Raw genomic sequence first — 11,130 nt, 5'->3', positions numbered from 1 at the left:
AATTATGGTCAAATTCCAATTAGGTCTGTAGTTTCTTTTGTAGCAGGACCATCAGTTAAACTTTCAAATTAATAAAAATTTTAGAATGTCATATTACCGTTAAATCTAGATATATAGTTTCTTTTGTCCAAAATATTTTTCTTAGCATTCCACCATAATAGACAATACTTACTAAGAGACAAGTTAACCCTATCATAAAACCAGATTTAGCAGATAGTTTAATGGCTTGTTTAGACCAAAATTGTTTTGAATTTTGTGGCCAATTTTATATTTCTTAAAAAGGACTAATTATGGCAAACTCATTTAGTCCACTACATGCAGAAATTGTTATGGACAATTTAGAAAATATCCTACATAAACATCCTTTGAGTAAAAGTTTTCTTTGGTGGTATAGATACGTGGATGATGTGGAAGGCAATTACTTTTTGAGTCATATTAACTTCATATATAATCGTATAAAATTGACAATAGAGACGGAACTACGTAACTCTTTAAACGTTCTGAACTTTACTCAAACTAAATTACAGAAAAAATTAGATTTTTGCTTTGCCATCATCCTTACGCACACACACACACACAATGACTGACTTTTATTCTTTTATCCACAGAATACGTAATGTAACACTTTCCGCTGAAAATTTTGAAACATAATTCAATAATATAAAACAAATAGCTTTTAACAATGGTTACCAAATAAGGGTCTTTTATTCATCCCATATTAAAGATTGGTTTGGGAACTGAAAACACCATAGGAAAATTTTTAAAATACAATAAAACTAAATCACGAAAATCTCAAAAACGCGGAGTCTACAAGTTGAAATGTGGATCATGTCCCAAAATGTAAATCGAGCAAACGGAACATAAAACAGTGTAGAAAAGCTATGGAGATTAACAAAATGAGACATTCGAGTCTACTATTTGAATGGGTGTTTATTTAAATTTATAACTCTATAATAACTGTAATTAAGAATCTGTGTACATATATAGACGTAATATTGTAATACTTTGTTTGTTGTATTTGATGAAGGCAAGGTGTTGCCGAAGTAGCTGTCAGAAACCAGTAAATTACTGCGAAAAGCGGAACATTTTTTGTTCTAACTTAATTGTAATATATTTGCAATAATTGTAGCAGTAATTTTTTTAGTTAAAATTCTCCCCGATCAAAATACTTCAAAATATAAAACTCTCACAGTGAATTACTGGACAATCATGTACTTTGCTCAACGCATTGTTGCATTTGTTTTGTGGTAAGAGATCACACTTTTCTGGAAAGAAAATATCATCAGCATATAGCAATGCATTTGTCGAAGTAGCTTCTACATCATTGATGTAGAGTGTAAATAGTACGGGACCCAAAACCGATCTCTGCGGAACACCTGTATCAATATCAACAACAGACCAACTAATCTTTGTCACTAAAAATACTGACATGCTGCTTGCGCTCCTGCAAAAGTTAATTATTGCACTTTTTGTTTTAATTTTAAAATAGTATATTAAGTGTGGCATTAAGTGCGACTTAGAAAGTTTACCAGACGTTTTCTATGACCATTAGTTTTTGGGTACATTTTTGCAAAACAACTCGAATACATTCGCTGACATGGCCGTCAAATTTCAAGCCGTGCGGCAATATCTGCGAAAACATCCGACTGCTCCCGAACCTGTGCCGTAATATCCCGAAAATGCCCAAGGTGGCTCGGATTCGTGGGACAAGAAACTCACGTGGTAAAGTGACGCTTTCCGCATGCTAGATCGGTGTATAATTAAGTATTTTACAGAAGGAAGTAGAAAATAGTATATTATGCAACTCACGAGTTTATTTGACACGAGCGGAGCGAGTGTTTAATAAACGAGTGACTTAAAAAGTTTACCGAAAAGTTTACTATACTTCTTCGACGACCATTAGTTTTTGGGTACAATTTCGCAAAACAACACGAATACATTCACTGACAAGACCGTCAGAATTGACAAACGTCAAAATTCAAAGCGTAGGGAATATCTCCGATTGCTCCCAAACCCGTGCGGTAAAATCCCGGAAATGTCATATCATATTTTTTAAGTTTTCGCTCGAAGTTTTAAATTTGTTGTTCACCCAAGCCTTAAGGTCAAAATTGGAAAATTTACATAATAGAAAATGTGTGTTACCTAGATCTGTACTATGTAATAATGTTATGTAATAAAATAAAGAATTCCCTACACTGAATTCAAAAAGAGTTCAATTTTGAATTTCGTATTTGGAGCCCATACTATTTTTGTAATGAGTGCCGAGTTGTTTGTCAACTGCAAAATATATTTACTTATATTTAGTACTGAAATCGAAGATTTTTGGTCATTGCGCTTGGTCACCGTCCTGTATTTCAGAAATTACTTTTGACTGCTGTTTCCCCAAAGCTTATTTGGAGACACCTCTGATAGAAATATATTAAATAAAGAGTGCTTATGTATTAAAAGTGTTAGTTGACATTTCTTAATAAAAGTCCAATATTTTTGAAGGGATATCACAATTCTAAGAAATAATGTGAATATTACTCTACCTTTTTTTAAATCATAGTTAAGCAGAAAAAAGCATTTTTTGGTGTTAAACGTTACCAGTGCGGCCCTTAAAGGGCCCTGACCGAATATTTTGAAAGGAAAAAAGTACGCTAGGAGTTCCTGTAAAAATGAACATTATTTTCGTTCGATTCGAAATAAATTTTATCCGTTCCTCATTTTTAATGCTTGACGAATTGGCCAAAATCCCAATATCTTTATTTTGTGTCTAAAATTTTTCGACAATTGAATTTATTTATTGAAGATTTTTACTAGCTCTTTTTGGTCGTCCCTTTTCTTCAGCCAACCAACGGTATAATTCGAATGGTTGGGAATTTTTTCGTCGAGGAAACTTTTTTTTTTAATTAAACTTGTCGGAAAATGTGGTCGCGCCACTGGCAACGTGATTCCCGGACCCAGACATCGTTGCAGCGTTTGCCTTCGTCCGGAATCTGTACCGAATGAGGTTAAGGTTTCCACGTAGGTTGGGTGCTATTGCGCAGCGAGTTTTCCCATTAACGGGGGCGAAATTTTCCATCCAACCCAATTTAAATGTCACCACGCTCCCCTCCGCAGAGTTCCCACTACAGAGTTTTCTTTCTGGCTATTTTCGTGTCACATTGCGTCACGTTCCTGAAGTCACTTTTTGCATTTCTTGCAAACTACACAACATGTAGTATGTATTCATATTTTAGCAAAATTTTCTTACTAAGAAAGTCACAAGGATTTACTTATATAAATTATTTAATATTTGCTTTATTGCTTGTTTGCAATGGAAAATAATATATAACTAACTTCAAACAAAAATAAAAAAGTACTCCCCTTCACTGCCTTCGAAATCAAAACTAACACATCACCAAAATTTCCGATGGTGTCCCTTTGAGAGTAGACTACATTGGTCGTATTTCCTCTTACACTCTAGCTTTGGTATTTTGTGGTTCAAAACTCCTCATTTAAACGTTCAATTAGAATCCGCGCCAAAACCATCTTGTTTTTGAATTTGCCTTGGCTTTTTCAAACTTCCGTAATTGGTTAAATTATTTCTCGATGTCGGAAATATCTTTTGGTTTTTCCTGAATAACTTTCGAACCGTTATAGCTACAAAATTGTAATTTGCCTCCTGTTTAACCATCCACGAGGCACATAAGCTTATAAGAAATGACCCTGATCCGACGCCGGTACCCATCTTGTTTTCGCAATTTTCGACTGTTTTTTGAACCTTGCGATGAAACACGATAAGTGTCCGAAATTTGAAGCAATCGACTTCATATTTGGCACATATATGCAGCTTTGCCCCGTGATGGAACCTATTGAAAATGGGGGGGCTAGAGGGTTGGGAAATATTCTAAAAAAATAAAAAATTGCGCGTGCAAGGGTCTACAAAAAACATCATTTTTCAAAAACTGTTTACATGACCAAAAAAATTCTTTAACCAGAAAAAGCAACAGATACGGCTCTATTTTCATTCTTAACAATGTTTCAAAAATATATAGGGTGCGCCGCAAATTCAAAAAAACTGAAAAATGGGTCCCCCTATTGTTGAAAATTGGTTATAACTGAAAGACTATGATTCAGATCTCACTTTCTATTATATTGCGATATAGCCCGCATAGGCAGCAAAAACTTTTGTATTTTTTTTTTTGTACAGTGTCCCCAATATTCCGTGCTGTATGAAAAATGTGTTAAGTGTCCGAATTTTGAAGATATCAACTTCAAGTTTAGCAGAGAAGTAAAAGTCCGTGTCCACCTTTAAACCGTAGAAATTAGGCGCAATCAAATTTTACCCAGTATTTTTTTAAAAAAATTGATTTTTTTTTGGTAATTTAAGCTTCCAGAAAAATATGTTTTGTCCTATAATCGTTCATCCCATTGGCAAAAATCTTTAACCGGCAGACGCAGAAGATCCAGTGCAATAACATTTATTACGGGCAATTTTTCGATTATATACAGGGTTTTTAAATTATAGGCAAAATTCTAAAAGACATAGAAAATTGTTTTTTTTACAGAGTAATATGGCAAATTTTAATATTTACCTAAGTTTGCTGTAACTTTGAAGTTCGACGAGATGTGCAGGACATTTAATACAGGGTGCATGCACAATTAAATTTTTTTTTGTGAAAGTTCCATAGTGGTCCGCAGAAGCACGATAGAAAAACAATGAGTCCCATTACCACACGAAATCGTTTCTTTCCTTTTATAATAAAAAGCTGCTTCGCGCTACGCGCTGCGAACTTGCCCCGCCCAGTGACGATTTTTTGAAAGCAATCTTGTTTGGTCGGTGCCGCTCTCGATATTACAATCTTTTTCACTGAAACACTCATTATTCTTAAATCCTAAGAAATGTTGTATTATGATTTGTGGCAGAAAAAATCATCTGGATGGTTTGGAGGCCCAAGTTACAATCAACATTGGGTACACCACTCTACCTATAAAAAATAAGGTAAAAAACCTGGGATTCTGACTTGAGATTTGAGAGTCATACGGTACTAGACGCCGAGAGAGAATATCACAAAAACTAGTACAGACTGAATGGTTGAAAATGGAGAGCAGAAGAAAACTACATGAAGCCTGTTTTTATCACAAAGTTTCTATACTATAAAAGTCCTCAATATCTGTACAGAACGATTGTGTTCAGATCTCATGTTCATAATTTAAATGTTAGATTTAGATGTGCCTTAACTCCTCCTCTACATAAAACAACACTATTTAAGCGTGGTTTTTGTTTTAATATAGCTAAATTGTATAATAGTCTTCCTAATAACTTCAAAGCCCTGACTCCAATTAGATTTAAATTTTATGCTTTCAGATATTTTTTCGAAAAGTAAAGTTTAAAAAAAAAGCAGAATCTATCTTTAACAAACGTGGGCAAAATAGGATACATTAATAAGTGTGAGAAGTAAAAAAAAAAATTTTTTGTTATTGTGCTATAAAAAAAGAGTTATTGTTTCTCAATCCGTTGGGTTAAATAGATCAGGGTGACTAATTATATATATATATATATATATATATATATATATATATATATATATATATATATATATATATATATATATATATATATATATATATATAATAATGTTTTTATCTGAATCCAAAAGTTTTATAAATAAAAACGGAACGGGCAATTTGCAAAAGGGCTAAATATTGAAAGAACTATATCTCAGTTGGTAGTGAAGATATCGCCATGCGGTTTTCACCATTGACATGTAAGTCGGTTTTGCTCTAGTTCAGCAATAGGTTTTTTCTCTTAAAACACTCTAATTACGACCACCCTGTACATTTTGCCGCAACGCAGTATTGCAATTTCTATTACTCTTCTTAATTGCATAAAAAAGACATTTTTTACTCTATTGCTGAGTTTAGGAGGCTTTTTTTATATTTTAAATAATGATCATGGTATAACTTATTTATAATATTAACAAATTCTAAAAGTTTTATTTCTTTCTAATAATATCACATGGTTTAATCCTCCCTAAATTGGTTCGTTAGGTGCGAAATAAACAGGTCGGTATTTAAAATTTTTTGACCAGAAATCCCGTGCTTGGCGACGCGAATTTTGTAAACCGTCTTGTAAACGCGTCTATTGCGACGTAGATATAAACGCCGGGTTTTTTCGGAGGACGAAGGGCGTCTCGCCTGGCACTCGTCACGGTGACGTCAGACGACGCCCCCTTTGCTGCAGATCAATAACGCCGGTCGTGGGCGCAAAATTGACGAATTCGGGAAGCTGGCGTTGGGCCACAGCCCACTGCGTTAAAGCGGAGCCCGGCAATTGTTTGTTCACGTGTGGGGCACCGGATTGCCTCGAATCTCAAGCCTGTAATAAGTCATTTGAGACCGGAAAAATAATGCAATAATAAATAACAACGAACTAAATAGTAATAAATAATATTTATTGATATCTGATTGAAAGAGATTTCCTTTAAAAAATGTGTAATAATAATAATAAAGGGCCGTTATCGTTTTTGTCTATTTTTAAATATGTATCTTAGTAGGCTGCGAAAAAAATTGAAGTCTTGCGTCAAATAGATTTTTATTGACAACATTTTAAACAAGACGTGTCCGAAAAAATGTCGCACATAACGCAAATTGAGTATAGAGCAGTCATAAAGTTTTTGACAAAAGAAGGGTGTACGGTGCGTACGGCCAAAGTTCTCCTTTGTATTCTGTAGTGAAAGAATGGGCAAAACGTTTTCGAATGAGACTTGAAGATGATTCAAGAACTGGTCGACCAGTGGAGGTCATAACGGAAGATATTGTTGCGATTGTGGAAGAGGGGGTATTGTGTGATCGACGTTTAAAGGTCAAGGAAATCTCAGAAATTACTAAGCTTTCTGATACAAGTGTTCGTCGAATCCTGCATGATCATTTAGGTATGCATAAGGTTAGTGCAAGCTGGGTTCCTAAAAACCTTTCGGCTATTGAAAACCTACGCCGTGTCGAGTGTGCGCGGTCTTTTTGGAACTCTGTGGGTCGGAATCGAAGCCTGTGATAGAAACTATTGTGCCGGGAGATGAAACTATGGTTCTCTTTTATGATCCCTCTATCGAAAAAAGAATCAATAGAGTGGCGTCGTAAGGGTTTGCCAGTCAACAAAAGAGGTGATGGCCGCGATCTTTTGGGATTGTGAAGGAATTCTTTTGATAGATTTTAAAGAAACTAATACCACTGTCAATGGTAAATATTAGGCAACATTATTACATAAATTGCGAGACTGCAAACGTGTAAAACGATATTGCACCTGTCCATACTGCTGGTGTTGCACAAGCTGCCATTTTCGAATGTGGCTCCAACAGATAGATCATCCTCCCTATAGTCCAGATATCGGCCCCAGCGACCATTATTTGTTTGGATATTTGAAAAAGGACTTACGTGGACCGCGGTTTAACGACGAAGTTGAATTAAAAGAGGCTGTTTTATGCAGACAAACCAGAAGAATTTTTTTTTAATGGATTGAGTTGTTAATAAAGAGATGTAATAAGTATATTGAAGTTAAGGGGGGTTATATTGAAAAATAATGAAAAATTGTTACTCTACTTTGTTTCTTTCATATTCAGGCCGGGAAATTTTGGCGCTGCCCTCGTAAACGTGGTGGCGGCATCCAACATAGATGCTCTCATGCAACCCCTTTAAATGAGCAAATGACACTATTTATAAAATAAAATATATCATATATCATTTTAACACCATTAGAGGGAATTCAAAATAGAAAATTAGGGATAAGAAAAATTATTTTTGGCTCATATTTGATATTAGCTTTATTCAAAGGTGAAGTAAAAAATATATGCAACGGAATTTGAATTAGTTGCTTATTTTATGTGAAGGATAAATTTAAGTGAAGAATCTTGATTTTCTTAATTGGCACACCATATATAAAGAGTACAGATGAAAAAGGATGAGGGTCCATCTTTCGTATAATATATCGGCTATAGAATATTATTCATCTATCAGAAATGGCTAGAAAGATAACAGTACGAAGATAAACAGAATTTAAAATGTACAGTAGTGGGCAAAAAAGATGAAGATGATGAAGTTGGCAGAGGTTGAGGCAATGGCAACGTCTAGCTATTTCGCCGGCTTATGATCGTAAACAATGCATGTAGTTCAATCCCTAGTTACCAACTTGTTTTTATTGACGTTGAAGTTTATTGGTGTAATTATTGATTATTCTGTGTTTAAAGTTTTGTGGTGTATTTCTTGTTGTTGAATAATGGCTGAGCAACAAAAAAGAAGGAAAAGACAATCCTATGGACGAATTCAGGCCGCTTAAGTAGTCATCAAATTGGACAAGACAAATGTTGAAAAGTTAAATGTTCGCAAAATCTCACTGCAGCCGATTTAAGCACGATCATGTCTAAATTTAATCAACTACGAAGTTATGATAAAAAATCTCTTTATCTGAGTGGTTTAATAACGTGCAAACCTGTAACACGCCATCGTCAGAGGAAATCTGAAGCTGAAACTGATTTACATTCATTTTCGTATACTTATAAGATGAGATTGTAAGAAAACAACCAACTTTGTGAAATCCCAGTGCACTATAAAGCTTTTTTAGCCTTACAAGTTGTCATAAATCAAAAAAGAAAAAGACTTTCGCTACCTGAAAAGTGTTTTTTGCTTCCAACTTTAGCTTATGATGGGCCAATACCTGTATCTAAAGCTAAATTTCAAGAGCCACGTCATCTAAAAGGATTCTGTTCTCAAAAAGCGTAGGATTTTTTACAGCAATGCCCACATTGATAAGATTGCAATAATAGATTATGGACCTTCGTCTTTATTGCCAAGTTTTTTTTTGTACTGGAATCAAAGTTTATTTTTTATACTTTTGCATTGACAAGTTATATATTTTTTGTATATTCTGTCAAGTTCAACTTAGCAAAATTCTATTTTTGTTTACCACGTTCTAGAGTAGTCTTCCTAAATAAAAATCACCCTTATTCAGAATTGAATTTTTTGGACCCTCATCTTTTGTCCCCTGTACTCTTCATATATTATTACTTTTTCTGAAAGACCTTACAAAAATCTATAACTTTTATTAAGTACGTCACATACCTATTTTTAATACTTTGCGATTTAATTTCACTCTTCCAATATTTACGCTTCTTTCAGTCTAAGACCATTGCTATAATATTAGTTGGCCATGACAAAACTATGAGACAACATGGCCATAGATAAAGCAACAGACAGTTAGTAGCAATTTTAGTCAAAATGACTGCCGAATTTTAAATTCACAGAAAATGTAAATAATATTAAATACCTATTGAAAATAAATTACTTAACCTATTTTTAATTATCATCATGGACCAATAAATGTTCAAAAATATACCCTTCTACTTTGATATAAATGTTTAGTCTTTTTCGTATATTTTCTTAGATGTTCCTTAGCGTAAATTGAGTTATTTTCCTGCATGCTGTTTTCCATATATATTCTGGTGTTATAGGGGATCTACCGATCCATTTCCCTGGGTTAAAAAATTGTTGGATCTCAATGTTATCAATTTTTGAAGGAGTTAAGGTAAATGCGGTGTTGCCGGATATACTCGTAACATATTTTTACAAAAGATTCTCGAACTTCTTTATGGATCATGTACCATCTTGAACATTTTCGGAGATAAAAAATTACTTTTAGATGGCAAATTAAAATATGGGGTGTTCCAGTATATCTGGCAACACCGCATGGCCAAAAATATTTTACATAGTTATATGTATTTACATAGTTCGCTTACATAAGTAACCAAAATTTTAGGTTTTTACCGTACGTCATATGAATGGTGTGCCATTTAAGAAAAACGAAATTTTTCTATGCAAAATGACCCAAATGTATTCGTTTGTTTTGAACGCCCTGTAGCAATTCCATTGCATGTATTGCAATGAGTGCGTGCAAGTGTGAAAACTAGTATTTTTTTAGAAAAAATAAAATATCGGAAAGGCTATAAGGTTCAAGTATGATCATTAATAAAAAAGTTGAAGCATTTTAAAAAGAATTCAAAACAAAATTTAAAAATAGAGTGTCGCATTAAAAAAAAAGTGTTTTATTCGTCACTCTCTATTGTGCCCACCTTGTATTTTTTGAAAGAATTTTAAATCGTGCATCCTAACAATTTTTACAACTTTTGTATTTACCATTTTCTCATGAGTTTTGAAACCATTGTATATTGAGAGGAAGATCAGTTTTGTATTTTGAGGCCGATATACCGATATATACATATTTTAAAAGGTGCATATGGAAAAGCTGTGTTTTTGCCCGAAAGCAATTTCAATCTGCTTGGATAAAAGCCGAAGACGGCGGCTAAAAAAAACACAAAACAAAATGAAAGTTAGAGTGCTTCTACTCCAAGTTCCCTCACGACTTTGTTTTTACTTTCAAGATTTTTCAATATATGTATTAACATCTATACTCTTTTTGAATTTCTATAGATTTTCCTTGTCTGTTTTTCTAGTTAATTGAGAAAATAGTCGTTCAAGCACTGAAATGGACGATAATTTCCTAATATAGAACTTTTGGTTGGCCAAATGGTACAAATATGGACCGTGGTACAAATGGGACCGAGAACCCAAAACCGCGGAATATTCAACAACAAACACGCTATTGCGCCCCCTGACGACAATTCCGGGTACCTCTATCGATTTATCGCGCACGTTCTCTACAACCATGAAATATTGATTGCGAAGGCGGTAAGAATATGGAGCGACGGGAGTCGCCAGTAGTTTTCCATTACCCCTGACTCGCAACCCCTACTTCTTGCGCATGTCCACCGAACATAACAAAAAGGGGACGGTCAATTGTAGCGTCCTGTGAAATTATTTTAAATCAGGAATTTTAGGGATAAAAAGTCAATACAATATTTCGTATAATAGGATATCTTGAAATTGTTTATTTTTCTGTAATTTTGTGTAATACCTCGTTTATTATTTGTTTTAGAAAAAAAATAAATATAAAAGTTATAGATAATACTCAAAGAAACAATTTACAATTATTTTTAAATTCACGGCCTGATTCATAATTATGTGGGAAACCAAACGCATATTCTTTTTTTAATAAAACACCCTGTACATTCTTGCATCAGTAGATACTCCCTTTTATACTCAATCACCCAATGTAAA

Source organism: Cylas formicarius, unplaced genomic scaffold, assembly GCF_029955315.1.
Source record: "Cylas formicarius isolate icCylForm1 unplaced genomic scaffold, icCylForm1.1 PGA_scaffold_10__41_contigs__length_53128322, whole genome shotgun sequence".
Classification (NCBI taxonomy): domain Eukaryota; kingdom Metazoa; phylum Arthropoda; class Insecta; order Coleoptera; family Brentidae; genus Cylas; species Cylas formicarius.
Note: the sequence above shows the minus strand (reverse complement) of the source record.